At 39.1% G+C, this 23001-nt stretch overlaps 1 protein-coding gene across 10 annotated transcripts in view; it reads right to left on the bottom strand.

The window, feature by feature from the left end:
* FBXO34 (F-box protein 34) overlaps positions 1-23001 on the bottom strand; it is a 71585-nt gene that overhangs the window by 4515 nt on the left and 44069 nt on the right. For 3 of the 10 annotated variants that reach the window (XM_081049175.1, XM_081049176.1, XM_081049179.1), the window contains one exon: positions 10478-10534. The exons of 6 other annotated variants lie outside the window; for them this stretch is intronic. The gene's annotated coding sequence lies outside the window, so the exon portion shown is untranslated. Of the gene's footprint in view, positions 1-10477; positions 10535-16200; positions 16309-23001 lie in introns of those variants that run through there. One more of the 10 variants, XM_081049171.1, reaches the window with a different exon arrangement.

Below are 23001 nucleotides of genomic sequence, written 5' to 3'. Positions count from 1 at the left end.
TTTGCATTTATCAACCTGTAAAGTCAGCTCAAATGACACATTCCTAATGGATCAGCTTTTAGCACGATTAAATAGGAGATGATCCCAGGGAACAGAAGTGAGGGAAGGGAAGGACAACAGGGAAGGATACTAGCCAATCAGGGTGACTGCTGGAGGGTGAGGGACCATTCTGTGGGTCCCCTGAAGGAGGCAGAACATTTAGACTCACATTCCCAACTGGCTGAAGGCTACCTGGGCTATTAACCGCTTCCCTTCCTTTGCTGGTCTTGAGGGCCTCAGACAGAAAATAGAAATGTGCTGGCAAGACGTAGAGTAAGTAAGATACGGCCGAACTCTGAGTTCTGGTTGAAATCAGTGGTGGACCACATGGATATGAGCAGGGCACCAGGGGCTTCTGCATAAATCCATAAAATAAAAACTTTACACCTCTCTCTAACAGATTACACCAGATGGTGGCGCTTTCCCCACCCCCACCTAACTCCCTAAACAGGCACTGCAGAAAGCTCCAGCCAGGTTTCCATGGTTGCCAACACTTCATCTCAATTGTATTTTTAAAGTTCGTCATAATAAAGTCCTGCTCTCTTGAAATTAAATAAAATGCACCTACCTACAATTAAGTGTTCCTTAGATGCTCAGAAATGTCCCTGTAAAAATTTAAGATCCTTGGGCCCACTGAATCAGAATTTCTGGGATTGGACGGAGAATCTGTTTTTATCCTTAGAGTTCATTTGGAAGGAACGTTAAAGGTCATGTGTTAGATCTGACGTAAGAGTGTCAGTGGGATCCTGGACCTGGGCGGCGCTGCCTAGCCAGGCTACCTCTACAGGCTGAGGGGGAACTGCCCGAGAAAAGGCCAAGCTGACCTGCCACACTGAAGCGTTTATCCTAACAGCTCGTGAAGAAGACAGACCTCTTCTGGTTAATCTCTTTCAAACAGAAAAACGCTAATGGCCTTTTTGTTGTCAAACTTCCTCTTCCACTCCAACTCCTCCGTTTCTTTGAAACTCTTTCCCAGCTCTCTTCTCTTCCCGGGCCCTTCAAACATCTGTGTTCCTCAGCGTTCTTTGTTTTTCTAGATCATTATTCCTCTTAAGCCGTAAATCTAAGTGATCCCACAGTTTTAACGACCACACACTGACGACTCTCCAGTGGTGTGTTCTCCCAAACTTCATCTTCTGTTGCCTGCCTGGTAGCCATCCTCACCCGGAAGTCAAAAAGAATCTCAAAAATCAATACAACCATCAAGTACCTGGTCAACCATGCCAGAAAGGTGGGTCATTTAGACGTAGAGTAAGTACGTCTGACCCCCACATCCAATCACCAAGTCGCTAATATGCTCCCTCTTCTTCATCCCCAGCACAACCACCCTACCGTGTTTCCCCGAAAATAAGACCGGATCTTATATTAATTGTCGCTCCAAAAGACGCATTGGGGCTTATGTTCAGGGGATGTCATCCTAAAAAATCATGCTAGGGCTTACTTTCCGGTTAGGTCTTACTTTCGGGGAAACATGGTAGTTTAAGCAGCCATCTCCTCTCTGCTACCCTGCTGGTACCTACAGGAAAGCCTACCCTCTTCATCCATGCAATGCCAGGCGGTGGGGCCCACCTGTCAGCGTCACTCCTGCTGTGCCTGACACCAAACTGCACACTTAGCAAGCTTGTTCACAGAATCATTAGCACAGGGCCAGGTGGAGGAAGGCCAGTCACATCACTTAAGATACAAATGTTAAGGCAGCCAGAACCATAAAACTAACATAACAGCTTCAAAATGTGTTCATATTAACTGCCACCCATTTCCTTCTATCCATTTATTATCAGAAATTTATTAAAACTCTGGGCTGCATATTACTGGTGCAATTATGAATAAGACATAATCGCCTGCCTCTGAGAAGACAGAAAAGTACACAGGCAATTACGAGAATGTGATCCATGTTGTAAGGGTAGTACTGGTGCTGGGAGAGCGGGGAGGTCCCGTGGGGGTTAGAGAAGGAAGGGGTGGGTGGAGGGAGCAGGGGAACCACCAGCAGCACCGAGCTCCGTCCTGAGGATGTAGAAAGAGGCCAGAGAAGCCCTGATTGTAGTAAGCTAAGCCCTGAAGGAAGAGAAATGAAGTCCAAAGGGGTTCAAAATTAGTGGTGCTTTTTGGAAACTGGGGTAGGGGAGAAATAATCAGAGTCCAAGCTAAGGTGCCATGAGTGGAAAGATGACAAGTCAATGGGTTAGTACGAAAGAACGGGCAAGATTCTAGCTGCTAGTTATAAATGGAGGGTGCGGGAGAGGAGACAGGTCCTCATCGTATGGCTTCAGAAACTGGATGAAGAGTGGTATGATACCTTTTAGTGAGATGGTGACAAAGGTAGCTGAGCAGATTTGGAGCAGGGGAAGCTGAGGTCAGTTGAGTTTTAAAAAATGTTGCCTGCAAGATAGAGCTATCTAGCAAGCAGGCTGACACAGGTCTGGCCAAGAGAATAGAAAGAAAGGAACAAGAAAGTTGCCATGGAAACATTTTAATAAGAAAAGGGTTTCTGGATAGAGACTACAAATGTCTTTTCCCAAAATTTTCATATTACATATGTTACTCTTATAATCAGAGGGAAAAAATACATAAAAGGAAGGTCACTTTTAGACCCTACAGCGAGGCCAAATAAAGAACTGTGCCAGGTCCTGATGGAGATCGCTGCTGACCCCGCTGCACCGGGGGGGTAGTTCGTGACGGAGGGCTGACTGGAGGTAAGACAGTGAACCCGAGCGACTCTGTCGTGAAACCTGGCTGTGGAGATAGTCTTTGTATACGCCTGTCACCTTCAATCCTTTCCAGGAATAAGGTAAGATACAACCATGCGTCAATTAAAAAAACTTGAACAACTTTCCTCCCTGAGAAGCCAAAATCCTGCTTTCAAATAATTCCAGTATTCCTTTTAGACTGTAATTTCTGATATCAGCTCCAAAAAGCCAGAAAAAAACTCTCACCTACACATAGTGTATAATCCCCAAATGAAGCCATGGAAGAGACTTTAACTTTGCTTAGAAAAACACTGCTTGGGGAGATCCCAAAGTCTAAAAGAGTCACACTGACTGTTGTCCGTGGAGGGATGAACTTGATCAACGAGCAATCAAGTGGCAGCAGTGGGGTAAGGACAAGGCGGGCGGAGCGGACAGGGTTTCTCTAAGTGCTAATAGGCTTGGTGCCGATAGGAAGGCTACCAGGAAGGCAGTGCTTTCTAGCTTGTCGCTCTCGTCTGTGGTGCCTAGCTACCAAAACAGTTTAGAAGAGGGGCGGCCAGATGGCTCAGGTGGTGAGAGCCTGAGCTCTCAATAACAAGGTTGCCGGTTCAATTCCCGCATGGGATGGGGGGCTGCGCCCCCTGTAACTAAAGATTGAAAACGGCGGCTGGACTTGGAGCTGAGCTGCGCCCTCCACAACTAGACTGAAGGACAACGACTTGGAGCTGATGGGCCCTGGAGAAACACACTGTTCCCCAATATTCCCCAATTAAAAAAAACAGTTTAAAAGAAAAAATGTTTTTTAATTAAAATAAAAAAGAAGATGCGATATTTTCTGTTTCTTTCTGCTTCATTAAAAGTACAGGAATGCTAATTCCAAAAAGCAGTCATCATTTATTAACATAATTAGAGCTACTCTTTATTTACAAAATGTCAGCGGAATAAAAACAGAATAGTCCCTGAAAGACCCCTTCCACGATACCTTTAGAGGGAAAAAAGTATACAGTAAATAAATTCACTGTTTCTTTATAAATGTAAAATCTTCCAGAGAACATCTCAGGACTGCCTTCTTCACCGGACCATTACAGAAACGATTAGCAACGCGAGCAAGGTAGAGCAAGGTACCACATGCATACATAATGAAATCCTTGCTTTTGCAAATGAAGTAACGAAGCGAAAATGTGCTTTGAAGACCTACAGCTAGATAGTGGTAGAATTAAGATCTGAATCAGGTAACAGTCTCCTGGATCTATATTTTCCTTACTACCAAAAAAAATAAAAACCCATATAAAATCCTAGTTCAGTTATGACACAAAATTAAATAATTCTGACAGCATCTATTCAAAGAGCTTTTAGCTTACAAATTGGGTCCATTTTTCTTAGGTGCCATGTAAAACCTCTACACAGAGCTGTGATGAGTTAAAGCTGACATCATATCACAAAGGAAGCCATGCTCAAGTAGAAGTATGTAGAAACTGCTTCCATGGCTATTAAAGTGGAAAAAGTGCCAAGACCAGGAGGGTGTGAATACAGGCATCAGAAAACACTTCCCTCCAGAAGCCTCTACGCACTGACAGAATGCATCCAACTCCCACAGAGCAACTTAACAACAATAAAACAGAACAAATGCTAGGTGGGAAAAGATGGTATTTCTCAAGCTGAGCTCCCAAATATTTGGGGCTGACTTTTTTCAGGGAGGGAGTTCACTCCTTTTAGGGAGTATTTATACTCTAAAGCCATGTCATGGAACTTTGAACTTTGCCTCAGGAGTCAGATGGTTAGTAGCGCACAATTTAATGGAAAGACCCTTTCTTGTCAGTTAATAGAATCTGAGTAATACAGAGAATAGGCTTTAGACACACGGACGGGCGCGAGCGCGCACACACACGATTTTCAATAACTCATTGCTCATAGCTTTCATCATTCTTAGAATGCACCCCAGTATTTAAGTACAGCACATACCTGCCTCACGGTTATCACTAATACAGATTGGATACCATGATTAAAGACCAAACAAAGCTAACTTCCAGAAAATAAAGGCTATGATAAGCTTGATGGGGCAACAAAGTATATAAAACATACTGTAAAGGAATATTACAAGTGCGGAATGGTAGCCATTGCTTTGCTCTTCTATTGTGATCACAACAGAAGTGACACCTGACACAGGGGACAGTATTGCAAAATACTGAATTAGTGATATGCTGGTTCACATGGGTCCCCCTCCCCCCTTTTCTTGGAGTAGGTAGGGAGGAACAGAGAGGGCCTGCAGGAAAGAACACTTAATCAGACTGTTGTGAATTATTAAATAACAGCTGGGAATAGAGACAAATTAGAGTATTTCATTTTGTAAAAATTACATTTATTATCTAAGGTAACCCAGTATACAGTAGTTCACAGTTATTTCCTGTTGCTCCTGTGACATAATGCCAAACACAAAACTCTGCGTATCACAATTTATTGCCACCTAAGCTGGTAAGACGTCTATGGTTTGTAGCCCCAGTCAGAATGAACATCAAAATCCAAATGAAACGCAATAAAGTTTAATTCCCCCCAAATCATTAATATATTTTGAAAAGTACATCGAGCATTACCAAGAAAATTCTGCCTCCACAGATTTTGAGATATTCAACGTTCCTCTTGCTTATTTTTCCTATCCTAATGTTTCTTACATAAAACAAAGGAAAAGAAAACCTCTACCCTTTCACATAATAGTTACTTTCTTAAATGAGCTGGTGCTTTTTTCTACTTTGAAACCAATCATTCTTCCACATCTTTTATATAAACTTATGTAGTTTAAGGCAATAGCAATTTTGACATCACTTGCACAGGCAGTACTTTCAAAGAACTAATCACAAAGTTTTAACACATGCCCCATTTGACCAAAATGTAACTCAGGCATAAGGACGTCAGCTTCCCCTAGGGGATAAATGTTAAAGACTCAATATAAGCCATGAACCCAGTTCAAAAATTCATCAGGTGCCAAATAAAGTTTGATATAAAAAATAAGAGAACAGCTACTAATTCTAGAGTGTAAGTGCAACACCCCCTGTGCTTCCTGCCAACATGCTCACCCAAGCCCTGGGTTGTCTGCCTCAGTCTTAAGCCAAGTACCTAATACAGCCAGCTGGGCACAGGCTGGCACATTAGCACCATTACAAGTAACTGAATTTTAAAATGGCTTATCCCTCAGGAAAGAAAACAAAGAGGTAAAAAACTCAAAATTCAGGGTAACAAATACTAAGGCACCAAGCAAAACACTTTGCTTGCAGTATCAACGAAGACAAAAGAGCTGGCTAGCTAAGACTTTTGTCAGCAATCTTGGGTGGGGGTGATGGGGGTGGGGTGATTACTGCAGAAATAGGACTCATGGTGTTTCCCAAAGAAATAAAGGTAAAGTAAACTGCAGTCCTGATCATGCCCAGCTGTTTAGTAATTACTCTTCCTTCTACCACATTCCTCTAGGGTTTGTGGAAACAAGACTGACGGAGCTACCCACACTGGCTGGTCAAGGTGCATTTGGTTAAGTACCGCTTGGAAAGAAATGGGCTTTAAGTCAACAGAAGAAAACTGAAAAAGCTGCTGTTTGGGGGCTTGTTTTTAGAACTTACCGAAGCCAATTTAAATACTGAAGTGAAAACTTAGCACTTCTAAATGATAAGTGTGGAAATTTATACTGCAGAAAACTAATCATTAGGCACCAAGAAGTCCAAACTGCCATGTAATCGGACAGAAAATCACATAGTGGGATTTGTGCACTTGTCTTCTCTCTCATATAAAACTACTCCTTGGGTACTCCAGGTTAAGTCCTATCCTCTGGAAATTCCTGGATGAATGTATTTGCTTAACATGGTTGTAATCACAGCGTACACACAATGCTGTGCTTTTCATGACAAGTGTTTTACATGTTATTACAGACCCATCAACTGTAAATGCGTAAGTACCAGGATTTATTAAACCATTCTCTCCAACCCTGGACAATATAATGTAACATCTTCATAGATACAATCTCTTATGCATTTAAGGGTATGTCCTTAGAAGTTTCCCAGAAGTGGAATTCCTGAGTCACACTGTGTTCTTACGATGCTTTATCTCGCCCAAACACTCTCCAAAGGGGTAGTGCTAACCTACACTGCTACCACCTAGAAAATCATGCCACTTTTATGGCAAAGGTTTTGTTGTTTAAAGAGAATTGTTTTTATACCTGGGGAAAGAAACCACTGTAGAACCAGATAAAAGTACAAATAAATAAGAACAGAAGAGCTATTTTTCACACTAGAATAATAATAGCTTTAACAACTCTAAAATGCTTACTACCATGTTTCCCAAAAATAAGACCTAGCCGGACCATCAGCTCTAATGAATCTTTTGGAGCAAAAATTAATATGAGACCCGGTCTTACATTATAAGACCCGGTCTTATTTTAATATAAGATTAAACCCACAAGAACCCATAAGGACCAACCCACAGTATCTCCAAGGTATGCTTATATTGTCAAAAACTGACAGCCTGGAGAGGCGTGAGGACAGATGACAGACATCACCAGAGAAGGAGACAGGGCTGGAATGACTGTACAGAACACACATGGGACAACACACGGAGATACTGTTCTGGTGTTGATTTGTAATTAATATAAGACTAGGTCTTATATTAATTTTTGCTCCAAAAGTCGCATTAGAGCTGATGGTCCAGCTAGGTCTTATTTTCAGGTAAACACGGTATGTGCCAGGCACTGTTCTAAGCTCACAACCCCCCAACCCCAAAAACACTTAAGCGTATACTCGATCTCCAATTGTAAATGAAGAAACCAAAGCAGAGGAAGGTAAGGTATTTGCCAAGATCACGCAGCAGGCACGTAGGGGAGCCTGGTTGCACACGTGGTCAGGAGCCAGAGACTATGCTCTTACTTACGTACCCCACCCACCCACCGTGCAACAAGGAAGGGAGCAGGTGAGGGTCACAGGAATGGCTACTCCTTAGCAAGCTGATTCTCAACATCATAAACGAAGACTCAGCAGTCTAATTGGAAAAGGAAGCAGAAGTGGGGCTATGGGCTCAATTTGGATGCCATGAATTGAAACCTTACTTAAAATTAATCTAGTCGTTTATCAACTATTGACCACACTGCTAAGTGTCAGGCATTGTGCCAGACCCTGGGGCTTCAGCATGAACAAAACTGCTGGAATTCCTGCCCTCTGGCAAACTTGAGAAACATACATTCATCCCCTAGCTTTTCATTCATTTCCAAATCTAAACATTTCCAATGTATTGAATCAAGCTACCTATAGAAACATTCGAATTTCATTTTTGGCAAAGAGAAACTTCAAAAAGTGAACATACAGGCATACCTTGTTTTATTGGGTTTCATTTTATTATGCTTCACAGATGTTGAGTTTTTTTCCAAGTTAAAAGCAAGCCCCCACCAGCAAGAAGATTACAACTTGCTTTATTGTAATACTTGCTTTATTGCGGTGGTATGGAAGCAACCCCCATATCTCCGAGGTATGCTTGTATTGTCAAAACCTGACAGTCTGGAGAGGCGTGAGGACAGATGACAGACATCACCAGAGAAGGAGACAGTGCTGGAATGACTGTACAGAACACACATGGGACAACACACAGAGATACTGTTCTGGTGTTGATTTGTAATAGACTCATTTACAAAAAGTAAGTGAGAAATGCTACAGAAGAAAATGCATTAAAATATAAGCACAGGCAAGGGGAAGATTCTAAAAGAATAAACAAATCACTAAAAAATAAGACCAGGAAGAATAGGAATTAATGTTACATCTAGATTTCCTAGGTCCTATCGTCTCTTTCAGGTACCAGACTGTGTGAAGCTATACATATTTCATCATTCCCCTAAAATGCACTGGGCCAAAGAGAAAAAGTTGTTACCTTGCTATATACTTTTTGTCACTCAACTACTGCCTTTCATGAGCATATTAGTTTGGTAGGGCTGCCATGCAAAAATACCACAGACTGGGGGGCTTGAACAACAGAAAAGTTACTCCTCATAGTTCTGGAGGCTAGAAGTCAAAGGTCAAGGTGTCATCAAGTTTGTTTTCTTCTGAGGCCCTTCTCCTTAGTTTGCAGATAGCTGTCTTCTCACTGTGTCCTTACTTGGTCTTCCCTCTGTTCACATATGCCCTGGTGTCTATCTTTTGCGTTCAAATTTCCTCTTCTTCTAAAGGCACCAGTTAGATTAATTAGGCCCCACTCTCTCTCCACATCCAGTAACATTCCAAGGTAGGCTAAGTACTGGGGGTTAGGCTTCAACCAGGTATGAAGGGGGAAGAAGAGCACAATTCAGCCCATAACAATGGGATAAATGTAAGAACTCACACGTTAAAGTTTGATGTTTTAAGATCACATAAAAGAAAAATAACAAAGCTATTTTGATTTGATCTCTATATAATCCAAGTTGGCTCAAAAGAACACTTCAAATGATTCAAGAGCTCACTGCTCCAATAATAATAAACAGCTGGACAATCTTCTAACTTTCTGCAAAATATGTCTGGAAGGGAAAAAAATGTTATCATTCCTGTTAATTGAAATCTCATTTGAAAGCAAATGGGCCTCTCCTGAGAAAAGAGCACATATCTACAAAGCTTGGCATTATCGTTGCAGGAGATTCACAAACCACCTGCTTAAAGTTCATCAGGGTCCGAGGACTCAGGTTAAACAGCACTGACGTAAAGGACCATTTATCATCCAAACTAAAAAGTGTCCAAAAATGGAACAAAATATTTGAAATGAGATTATCTCATAAAATACAGGATATATGATAACCATGTTTATTTTACATTTAGCTGCTACCCAAAGGACTGGAAGTAGCTAATGATCAACCACATAATATCAGAATAAATTTTAATGCTACCAGCCAACACTAAAGGTGAGGAGAAAGGAGACGAGAGAAACATTATTTCAGAAAATCTAAACTAAGAAGATCTGCTGCAACTCAGCACAAAATCTTAAAAGAAAAAAGAAGATAACAATAGGCAGACATCACTAGCAGGTTTCTTGTTTACTGAAAAAAGGTCCATTGTTTTCTACATACCAAACTCAATGCCAACAAAAATAACATTATGTTGTTCAATTTTAAAACCTGGCTTGTATTCTACTCTCTCGACTCAAAGGTAGTCTCTGACTTTCCTCAAAAAACAGCTCCCGACAATTGGGCAAAAGAGAAACTTATGTGGAATTCCACCGTCCCACCCAGAGAGTTCTGTGTCTGATTTCACTAAGCGGTAAGCTTCCCAGGACAGGGACGCGTGTCTGCCTGGTTAACACTGTCGCCCTAGCTTCACTCAAAAAATGTTTGTTGAATTTGAGTGATGTATTCTAGATGACACAGCCTGAATCGGGAAAACAGGGTTAATAAGAATGTAACATCCATCTCTCCTGCACAAGTACCTCAACTGAATCACTCCAGCCTGTGTTGGATCCCACAAGCTATTAGCAGCAAGGTGATGGCCCAGAAAACAAAACTGCTATTCATTAAAGAGATTTATTATACCATTATTTTCTAGAGAGTTACCTTAAAAATAACTTGCTGAAGAGCCATCTGGCAAACTGCTGAAAAACTTAAATTTTATTTCCTGATCTATCATTTTAATATCCCTTCTATGTCCACTTACACGATCAAAGTCCAAGTTCATCTGGAAAGCAGACTCAAAATCCCCCAAAGAAAAGTGAAAATCAGGTTTATTCCATTGCACATGTATCTGAAGATTAAATTCAACCATACTTACTAGCTTTGAGTGAGAGAGAAGTCTGCTCACCGCAAGAGCACTGAGCTTGAACAAGATCTGAAGAGTGAAGAAGAAAGGCAGTAAGAATGTATGAGGGGAAAGAAGTTAATTATCTGGTCACTTTCAGATTTATTCAAGAAAATCTCCCCAATTAACCCTTCCACAGATACTCTTATTGAGCACCCCGAGATGGTCAAGCCCTAGGCTTTAGCCCACTCTCTAGTGCACCAGCTTCAGCTGCCTGCTTTACACAAAATACCAATGAGGTAGGTAACTGATTTTTTTCCTCAACAAGTTGAATCTTTCCAAAAACAAAAATATTGTCATATTATAAGTATCAATAGAGGACAATTTGGAAGGTCCTCAAAGACAACCAAGTGGATACCAGACCTCTTTGGATAATACTCAATGTAAAATGCAGAAGTTATGAAATAGGACTTACTGTAAACTAGAAAACTGAACAAAATCAGATTATCTTTCAAAACTCTCTTCTATAATTTAAAAAAAAATACTGCACAGTTTTGAAACCAAGGTCTTTAGTAAGTAACACCAAAGCTAACTGTACTAAGGAGACATAGTTTAGACTTTATTGGTCCTGATTCCAAATCAAGCCTAGAACTGATTTTTAGAAAATTAAACACATAAAATAAACTCATTAAAAAAACAATAACTTCATAAGCAGGTAAGACTTTAGAACAGAAACGTACAGTATATAAGCCGGGAAGTTACATACTAATTACAGTGCACATGTATCCCTAATTGTTATTTCCAGCTGGGAAACAGCCATCAGTAAGCTCTCTCAGACAGCTTCCTAACCAGATGGGACCACGTGGGTCTGAAGTCATTCTGCGGTCCTCAGCTGCCCAGACCAGTATATTGTGCATCTTATCACCAAATCGTGTACTGTATTTTAATCACTGCTACAAAGTCATAGAGAAAGAACACTAATTCAAAATACTACTCTTAAAGCTGTTAAGGACTTAAACATCATTTTATTTCCTGATAAGTTTTGATTCAAACTAAATGGAAGGAATGCTAGAAATAGCACCATTTTCTAACTTTCAGTGAATTAATAGATCTAGGTATCGATCATCAGTAGCTGCTAACATAACAAAATAGAAACACAATTAGACATTATATACTCCTGATAGGGGAAAAAAAGCAATTAAAAAAAAAATCAATCCTAATCTGGCCAATCCTTTAGAGCCAGCTAACAATTTATAGTTAACACAAGAGATAAAAATATGCTGAACACCTAAGAGATAGAAAACAGCAAAATCTAGATCTAGACTGGGGAAACTATAGAACAAAATAAGGCTGGTTTCTTCAAGCAAAGTCGGCGGGGAAAGGGGCGGGGAGAGAGAGGAGACTATACATTAAGAGACTTAAGAAACCAAGTATGTTGATCCCAAATCAAACAGACATACCATAAAAATCACTGTTTGTACATGTATAATATACGTATGTATGTATTTTTAAGTCCTCATCACTTAGATGCATATCCTAACATCTTTTTAGATTAAGCTATATGATGTCTGAGAGTTCCTTCAAAACCATATGGGAGAGAAGAAGTGGTTGGTTGTATAGATCAAACGAGAATGGCCATGAAACTGGGTAGTAACTAAGTGTGGGTTTATCACTCTTACTGTTTCTGTATTATTGTACATAACTAAAATTTCCCATAATTACTGGTTTTTAAAAAGGAGAAATAAATGTAAATAAATGGAAACATTTTGAAAACACTGGATGTCCATTATGCACACAGTATGGAGCTGCACACCATCTGATTTGGAGAAAACCGATTCCCTGAGTCCCTGGGCCGGGCAGCTCTGCAGGCTCATTTTAAGTCCCTCCCCACTAAACCACAGGCTGCCTGATTCATCACTTCTTCCTGGTTCAGATACTGGGCACAAACCACAAGAAGTTCTTACCCTACTCCACACCCATTACTGAAAACTGGACAGGAAGTTAATCAGAAAGCAACAAGAAAGATATAAAGAAATGAAAAGGCAACAAACACACAGGCAGTCAAAAAAGAACTGAAAGAAAACAGTGTAAAGATCAATCAATCAGTTTCTTAAATACATAGCTTTCAATCTCTCATATTACAACATAAATGAGCAATCTAATAAATACCTCAATCTGCCTTGTATAAGTGTACTTTCACAGCTTTAAAGATAAATATAAATTAAACATTTAATTTATGCATAGGAAACGCATAGGAAATTTTGCTATTTAAAGACATCTCACTGTAAAACCTTTTATAGGAAGTCACACACCCCCCACATTCACCCATGGAGAAGGAGGAAATTATAACATTAATATTAAAATATTAATATTATTAATAACAGCCATTGGTATTTATTGAGCACTTAAGCTGTACACTATTCTAAAGATCTTCATTATATATGTATATGTATTAATTAATTTCATCTTCAGTACAACTCTGTAAGTACAATTATAATTCTTCCCATTTCACAAATGTGAAAATTGACCAAAGTATATTTTAATGAATAAAATTTTAATGAATATATTTCATAATACAGATCATAAATATACTTACTGAATATATATAGTATATAATGAATATATTATAATGAACATAAATATACTTAATGACACAATTTCATGAATGAATACTATTTTAATTTAATGATTGAGTATACAAGTGGCAGTTCATCTTAGAACACTAAATGCTCGGTCATTTATTAAAACGTACTTTACAGTATTTTAAATGAAGCCATGTGTGCATGTGTGTATACACACATTTATATAACGATTAATAGTCAGAAGAGTCAAATGATTTGCCTAGAAGTCACCAAATCAGCTGTACAGAGGATCCTAATTACAAGCACAGAATATTTATGATTGTATTTTCTAAACCCTCAAATCCTAGTGGTTCTCCATTCTTTACATACCATCAGCTCCTGAAGGGCAGGGTCCCTGTCTCATATTTTATAGATTCCACCACAGGATCAAGCATAGAACACTTTACACATCAGAGGAGCTCTAGGAAGAGTAAATGCCAGGAACTATTCTACAATAGCACCCTAACCCCCTACATCTCCATCAACCTGGCCTCCAAATAATGAGGGAAATGCTAAGGAACTCCTCTGACGGAAAAACACCTACCTTTCATTGTCACACAGTTTCTAATAGATCTACCTAATTTGCTGAGTGGAAAACGCACTTTGACAAGGCAACCCACCCCTAGTGGTCTAGAGACCACTGCATACATTCAGTTCCCCAAATCCCACCCTACCTTCCACAAGGAAAAGTCTGTTCTACTACATGACTTCCTTATTTCTCTTCAAAGCCTCAAAAATCAACGTCTTCTCCGTCATCAAAGGCTGTTAACCTAGTAAGCGGTTCTCAACTTTTTTCGGACCCTGGACCACTTTCAGAATATGAAAAAAGGTCTGAGTTCTCTGCCCCAGAAAAATGCCAAAGTACACACATAAACAATTTTGCACAGAATTTGGGGGGATTTTCAGGACTTCTGAATTAGAGATGCCTCAGTTCCTCCTATTTTTTCCTTCACCTTCACAGTGGCCCTATGGACTTCCTTCCCTAAACATCTTTATTATTCTCTACCCACTTTAACTCCTGAAACCACTTTCCCAACTGGGCCCCTCCCAGCACAGGTCTCATCCGCTGCCCAACCCTACCCCGTCAATATTACAGAATGGCTACTACCTGGCTCCTTTGAATTCCCAGGACCACGCCTCTCTTCGGGCACTTACCATGGTCTATCCTGTGGTCATCTCCCCTGCTACACTGTAAACGCCTGAGAGATAGCAATAATCTTACTCGTTTCCGTATCTCAGAGCATGCAGCACACTGCCTTGTACATAGAGAAATCAACATCAAACTGAAGGACTTAAAAGAAACCAGCCAGTCATCAAGAATCTCCTAAGTAGAACTTGAGCGCCTGGTTAATCAATACCTCTGGCAGCCCAGGAAGTTGACGCAATGAAGGAACTCCACCCATCGTTTCCTGACCTAACACCCTGTCTCTCAGAGATGGGACGTGGAAGAAGTGAAGACACAGAGGACACTCTCCAGGCCACTGTCACCTTTAATCTTGGTTACTTTTCTGCAAAGCAAAAAGTAGTTTAGCTTGGGTAGCACCTTTTCCCCAGAACTATACTCACCTACATCATTCCTACGCAATATCAGATTTTAAAGAAAATCCTACTCACCAGCCATGCAACAAACAAACACTTCCACAATAAAGTTATTTTACTTAATACTGCCAGTTTAACTAGTGTGAAAACAATGTTCATATTACTTAACAACCTCCAGGACAACACAATCTAGATATGCACGCATTCAGCTATGAGTTAGGCACCCTCCCTCTCATTTTCAAAGCCCCAAACCACATCCTTTAAATACTAAAATACACAGACACCACGTCCCAACAAGAAACACTGTAAAGTCTCCCCATGATTCTTTACTATATTAAACACAGCTGTCTAGGGTCATGTTTACATGATTAAAAAAAAAAAAACAGCACTAGCAAAATTTCTGATAAACAGACTCCTACACACCCAAACTAGAAAGGAAGAAGACAGCAAGAAGTTTAAAAACACTTCCATCTTTAGCACTGTAAAAACATAAACTATGTCCTAGTATCATGTTTTGGTCACCCCTGTAAATTTTACATATATATAAAATTTTATTTTGAAGACACAATGCTTTATTAATTATTTCAACAGAAAATCCTAATTTCCCTGGTTCTAAATTAATTATAAAGTAGGCAGAGTTCACACCCAGAACCCTTAGGTACTTCAATTATTAACAAACCAAACCACAAAGGAGAACCTGATACCCACGATCAGATTTTAGTGTTGGATTAATAGATGGCAAAACTACACAAGCCAAACATGGTAAGAGTTAGAAATGATAGAAAACTCCCTCACCCAAAATTTCCAGTAATAATCCCATTCCTCTCTTTTGTACTACCAATTTTATAGAAAATAAGACTATCAGTACAAATAAAATAATTAACTATAATGCAAAACTGCTGGAATTGGTGATTTGTGGGTTCTACTTCCATTCTCAAGGCAGCATCCTACACCCCCCCCCCCCCAGCAAGGTGGCCTTGTAGCTAACAAAGCACAGCTCACCAGAAAAACACACACATCTTCGCTAACTGTAACAGCACCTTAGCTGTAAAGGAACATTTGGCATCCACAAAGAACTTGCACAAATACCTCATCCGGCCCCCTTTCTGCATTTGTACCTTGGAGCCTTGTACCAGCTGCTCCTTCTTCCTCCCCAGTTTCTGCATCCCTATGCCCTCGTGGTCCTCATGTCACCATAAACCTCATATCCCAAAATGTTTTTGTCCCTCACAGTCTGCAACATTGTGCTGAAAAGGACATGAAAGCTCAGGAACAGACACTTGCTCAAGATCACAGTAGTGCTGTGGCCATTACTTCAGAGGTTAACATTTTCTGATGCACTAAAAATGTCAAACAAACCACACTTTACCTCATAAAAGATTTAAATAAATACAAGTTCTCCCTGTGAAAATATGCAATATGTCTTACTTCAGGAGCTGACTCGCAGCACCATATTGTATTAAACACCCCCATCCCAGTTTCAGAAATCAAAAGACAACCTGAGAAAGAACTTTGTATCCAAAAAGCCTTTTACAAAGTGATTAGCAAAATAACTAAACGTTACCCAGAAGCAAAGCAGAAGCTAACTTGCCTTACCTGGGATCTTACAGAGACGTGACAGTGTTAGACCTGGATTCACACCGTTCAGTAAACCCTTTAAACCTCCATCAGTGTTTCACAGACCAATATCCTCAAGGAGAGTAACATCCTAATTCAGACTTCAGAAAGCTATTTTACAGTCAACCGTATCATGAAACAAAAAAATATTTCTAGTAAATAAAACCGATTAGAAAGAATATGAGTGCTCATTTATATAACAAATCCAAAATGGGACGAGAACATCAGGATAACACAGAAACAAAATGGCACAAAGAAAAAGGGGTCTTTCTGCAACCGAATCTGATCCTGGTGGGTACACAAACCATTCCTGAAATACTCTAAACAGATCTGAAACAAGTTTTAGAAGGACACTTATGGAGGTGCCAATAAAACTTAAAAGAGAGATTGAGACAATAACAGGGAAAGGAGGAACAACCAGGAATCCGGTTTTAAATTGGTAGATTATTCCTGAGGTCACTCACTGTTAGCAATAAGTGTACAGCACTGCCTGTTTTCAATACTAAAACTAAATTTGGATGGAAAAGTGATGTGATGGCTATCTAATGCCACTCAGCTCTAAATTTCCTACATGATTACAGGAAACACACAAATCAGAACTACAGGTAAAATGCCTTCCACAGGCTCTCATTTGGAAAGATGGGGAAAGGGAGGGAGGAACATCAATGGTCAGAGGAATGAAAACTGGCAGGTCAAACAGGAAAAAAATTTTTTTTGATTGAACTTAACACAAAAACAAAGGCTAGCCATAATGTAAAGAAAAATAGCACTGAAATTAATGTTTTTCCTAGTATGGAACTAGGAATAGAGGAAAGGCTCAAGAGACTAAGGAAATCTCTTTAAATATTAGGCAAATTTTGTCAGAAAAATTAAATTATTGTGAAATTTTCTTTTTGGTCTTAAAAAGGGACTTAAGTCCAAAAATGCCTTTTTAAAAAGTTTGGTTTTCTGAACAGGACCGCCTTACTATTGGAATTATAAATCTTGAGAATCATAAAGGAATAATGTGATGACCACCTAGCCACACCCTTTCATATACTAATGCAGAACCAGAAACCCACTTTTGTCACTGCATCGAGTTTAACAAGGCTCCCAAGGCTAGCTCATACTATATAAATCAGTGTGTCAATTTATTTAACCATAATGGGGACCAAAATTCCGATTTCAGAAATTGGAATACCTGAATCTTCCATTGTTCCTCCCCTGGTATCAAAATTATTAAACCAGGTTTTGGTTATACAAGGAAAAAAAGCAAAGAAAGACGACTCATCTGAGGAAGAATTCAACCAACCTATAATGAACCTTGAAATACAGTTTTTGAATCACAACTGATACATAGCCCCTTAAGAACCAAAGTACTCAATACTGGAAGATCCAGCCTCTCCCCCCAACCATCCCTTCTCTCCTAAAGGCAGAACAAACATGGCTTGAAACTTTTGTTTTTAAGCTTCTCCTAAAGGCCTAATCAACTTCAGCTTATTACATACTTTGTTCAGCTGATATAACAAAATGGATTTTAACTTCCTAGGTGTTCACACTCTTCTGAGTCTGAACTAATTCCCTGGACTGTTCTAAATCTCCCTGGCCTTCATTTACTAGATTATGTTCCTTCTAAAGACGTCTGATCTCATCCATCAGTACCCAAACCTCTTTAATTTTCTGAGCATCATCATCTTATCTCAAAGTTGAGTTGTATACTCTTTTAAAGAAAGCAGCCTATTTATTCATTCTTGCAACAAATGTTTATAGTCCACGGATTAATTCTAAATATTATTAAGGTTTCAGAATGGAATAATATATTAGAGGGGAAAAATCAAAATATGCATGAATTTTAGAAATAAATCACTTTTTAAAAGACATTTTGCACAAATCTCCTAGTTTTCGGAACAGATTATCTAGTGCACCCTCCAGGAACTTCTAATTAAGTACAATCATTTCTGCTATCTGGAACTGAGTGGTAGACATATTGGGGTATAATTTGAGTAAAATGTGAATTTTGTGTTTGCTTACATATTTCTTATGTGAAAAACACTAGGTACACATACAAAACTGCACTGAGCTGATCCCAGCCACATAGAAACATACAAAACACAAATATGCTCACATCTCAAACATCTTTTTTAAAAACACATAGCAGGCACACATAATGTTTTCCTGGAAATTTTAAATATCCTGCAGCAACACCTGTGAGTTCTCTAGGATGCCCCAGGGTGGCTCAAATAATTTGGGAAGTGGCATCCTAAGACCCACTCCCCCACCTCGTCTAATGGCTATACATATAATACAACCTACATTCTGCACCAATGGCCAGCCCAAATCTCACTCCAGGACTCCAGGTCTGTATACTGTGAAAATGAATAGTCCTTTGTAGGGAAGTCCTACAGGAGGAGCTCTCACTCACCACCACTCAGGGGACCTTGCAGACTCCTGTAAGAAGCATAGTCTTCCTTACATTTCTCCATGGGAAGTGGCTTACTGTACTACAGCAGCAGAAAAAAGGGAGACTTTTCTCCTTGCCTAGCAGTAGACCTAGCCAGTGAGGAGCCACCAGGAATCAGCCAATGGGAAGCCACTACACTTGAATTCCCAGTCTCCTCCAGTGGACATTTTGTTTATAACAGCCCCTCCGAACTCTTTCCCTTTCTCTATAAAGTAACGTTCCTCTCTTTTGTAATCTCCCTACTTGTCTATGGTTTGCCATCGCCCGAGTATCCCAAATTTCAATTTCTCTGCCATTCCCAAATAAATTCATTTTTGCTGGTGAAATAATTGGCTATTTTATTTTTAAGGGTGACAATACTGACTATTCAAAATCTCCACTTGGATGTCTAATAAGAATCTCACACTCAACATGTCCGAAATCATAATCCTGATTCCCTGTACACAATCCATCACCACCCTCCCAAAATCTTCCGTTTTAGTAAACAGCCACCCTATTTTTCCAATTGCTAAAGCCAAAAAACCTTGAGTCATCCATGACCCCCTTTTTCTTTCACAAACCACCTCAGCAAATCCCACTGGCTCTACCTTCAAAATATATTCATAATCCAACTCCCATTCACCACCATCACAGCTCCTACCCTGTTCTAAGCCACCATCATTTCTCACCTGCATTAGTCTCCTACTAGTCTCTCCATTCTACTCTTGTTCCCCATATGGTCTACTCTCAAACTCAGCAGCCAGAATGATCCTGTAAGGAAAAAGTTCTATCGTTTCATTCTCTGCCACATCCTCACTGGTTTCCCCTAAGATGGCCTCCCACTATTTCTCATTTCCTTATCTCTCTCCTTTGCTTACTCTGCTCCAGAGACACTGGTTTCTTTCTCTTCCTCAAACACACAAAGCACAATCCCACCTCAGAGCTTTACACTTGCAGCTGTTCCCTTTGCTTCTTCCCCCATACATTTACCTGGATCACTCTGACTTTCTTCCACATTTCTTCTCCAATGTCATTTTCTCAAAGGGGCACTCCCTCCTGACATCTGACCACATGACCATCTTTCTCTGACAGAACACAGCTCTAGGAAAAGACTTAGTTTCATTCACTGCTGTATCAACTGGACCCAAAACAGTATGTTTTAGACATTCAATGCTTGTCAAACAAAAACTGTATCAATTGTTTTAGGAGGCCTTTGATGTTCTGATTAATATCAAAATGTCCTCAGCATTTGTATTATTGGGAGTTTTTCTATCCTGCATTTCAAACTCTCCTGTTTTCTTGATATAATTAAACTTGCTTTTTTTGGTCAACCTTATCCATAAAAAAATTATCTGGCTAGTTCAAAATGTATTTTGATTTTCCTAAACTCTTTAATTTTATTCATAACTAAAATTAGATAGCCCTCTATATTTTACTAACTACTTTAAAATTTTGTTTTATTTCTGACATCCTCCAGAAATTGGGGTCTATGTTTCAGGCAGAAAAACTTATCTATTTCTCTCCACACCAACCTTTCACCAGATTTAGCTTTAAACACAACTGGTAAGAGAAATCTCTAAAATTTAGGTCCCAAACAACCTTTCCTCACAGCAAGATCTAAGACAAAAAGCACTTCAAATGTAACCACAATGTATTTAAACCAAAGATTACCTGTGGCCCCCATCTACACAATCTGGCCCAAATGTAAAAATCACTTTTTACCTTTGCTTCATTTAATTCTCAAGTCCCCCAGACGTTCTCTAGTAGTTGTCTTCAGTACGGACTGGGAGGTGGGGGTGGTTAATGAGCTTAATAGGAAGCTACTTGATTATCCTCAGGCAGAAAGTAAAGAACATCTGGATTTGTTTAGGAGTCTCTGTAAAGTGATGGAACCTCAACGCAAGGGATTTTACTTCCTCTCTACAAACTATCTCAACTGTATCTTGTACGTGCTGAGGATGCTGAAACATACTTTCAGCAGGCCTGCTGTCTAATCTACAAAAGGGTTTTTGGACCGTCTTAGGTCCTTCTGAAAAGCAATGAACTAGCATTCTGCCCCACTTAAGTATGAGTTGGCTCCTTGTCACTATGGTGATGAGCACCCTATGAACAGAGATAATTTGCTACTTCACCGAAAAGTCAAAACATTCTATAGCTTTGTTTTGTATAAGTAATGATGAGCAGAAACAATTATGGAGTGTATTTATAAACATGCAAAGGTGTGTGTTTCTTGAATCTGAATAGCAAGATTTTAAATTGTTTAGCTTACAGGAGAAAATGAATAAGACTGAAGAAAATAAACATGTTGGACTGCATTCTTACGTGTACTGCTCTACACCATTACTGAACTTGGGCACTATAGATTTTCCAGAACAAAGGTTCTCAGATTGGTTTTCAGGTTTTGTGTATGTGTGACCAACAGACTGGATGGAAAGAAAAATCCACTCAAGTAACAAAGAATCAACCAAGGCCAACAGCAGTGCAAGCCCAATGCTCCTGAAACATTAACAGTTTAAAGGAAAGATGACATAGCTCAATAAATTCTTAAAAGGAAGTAATATTCCTGATTTTTTAAAAAGTGCTTAGCAAACAAGAGATAGAGGAAAACTTTACTTTAATAAAAGGAATCTACCAAAAACTTATAGAAAACAGCAGAGCATACACAATAGCAAAATATTAAAAACCTTTCCAAATTAGAGCCAGGAATAAAACAAAGATGCCAGCCATCATATTACAAAAAGATTAAAATATCTGAAGGAAAAAAACAAAAATGTCATTATTTGCAAACTACATGTTATCTGGGGCTTTCAAGTTAAACATCAAATTAAAAATTATTTGGTCTAATATTAAGTCCAAAAACTTACCAGAAAAAGATCAAAATTAAAGATAAAATAAAAAACATTAAACAAAGAATTACCACATGACCCAGCAGTTCTACTCCTAGGTATATACCCAAAAGAACGGAAAACAGGTACTCAAACAAATATTTGTACACAAAAATTTGCAGCACTATTTAAAATAGACAAAAGGTGAAAACAACCCAGATGTCCATCAGTGCATGAATGGATAAACTGTGGTATATACATACAATGGGTTATTATTTAGCCATAAAAAGAAATGAAATACTGATACACGCAATGGATGAACCTTGAAAACATGCTAAGTGAAAGAATCCAGACACAAAAGGTCACACATATCATTATAATTCCTTCTGTAGGAAACATCCAGAATAGGCAAACCTATAAAGGCAGAAAGTGGTTGTCTAAGGCCGGTTGGGAATGGGGACTGGGGACAGGGACAGGACAGAGAAGGACAAGGGAGAGATGGAGAATGACTGCTAATGGGTATGGAGTTTCTGTTGTGGAGAAATGAAAATGTCCTAGAATTACAGGTGATGGCTGCACAACTTTGTGACTATACTAGTGAACTGTACACTTTTAAAAGGTGAATTTTATGGTTTGTGATTCATATCTAAATAGAAAAATAAATGGGAGACAATAGTCAATATGATTCGGGGTGGGAAAAAATGTAACTCCCAAAACATACATTAAAACTATAATAACAAAAATAGTATAGCAGTAGAAAAGAAATAGATAGGTAGTTCAAGAAAACAGCATCTCAAATTATTACAGGCAGAGCAAGTAAGTGGGGGAAGTAGGATGTTTGAATAAATACAGAAAACTAGATATTTGAGCAAAAAGATGAATGCCTTCTCCATTATAAACAAAAACTTGAAAATGCCAAATTAAGTGAAATGTAAAATCCAATATTGTCAAATATTAAAGAATGATTTTAAAATCTTAGTGGCAAGTAATTCCCCTTCTTAAACAAAAGACACAAAATACTGACACAATACAAATTTTAGACATCTGTTTGAAAAAATACAACACAGAAAGACAAGATAGAGAATATTTACAATATACACAAAGGGTTAATTTCCACGCTATTAAAATAATTCACCCAAGCCACTGGAGAGGGAGGGGGAGAGAAGGACAGTATTTTAGTACAATACTACTGGCACAAAACAAACAAAACTGAAAAGACTATAATGTAGTTTTCAAATACATAGAAAAATACATTATGCCCCCAAACTGGATATTTGCAGAGGAGAGTCAGGAGCATATTTTTTTTGCGACTATTTTCAGTGTTGTTTGAATTTCTGACCACAGTATATATGTTAACTTCATAATATCAAAAACAATTTTAGAAGAAAAAAAGTCTGGGAGGCAAGACTTTTAAGTAGATGAGAACCACTGAAAGACTTTTAAAAGGGAAATAGCACGGCTGGATTAGTATTTTTGACAGATTCCTGGAGCACCTTTACATAGAATGGGTATAAAAAGCAGTAGTTGGGAAACAGG

Source organism: Rhinolophus hipposideros, assembly GCF_964194185.1.
Source record: "Rhinolophus hipposideros genome assembly, chromosome: 5".
NCBI lineage: Eukaryota > Metazoa > Chordata > Mammalia > Chiroptera > Rhinolophidae > Rhinolophus > Rhinolophus hipposideros.
Note: the sequence above shows the minus strand (reverse complement) of the source record. Positions and strands in the feature narration are given on the sequence as shown.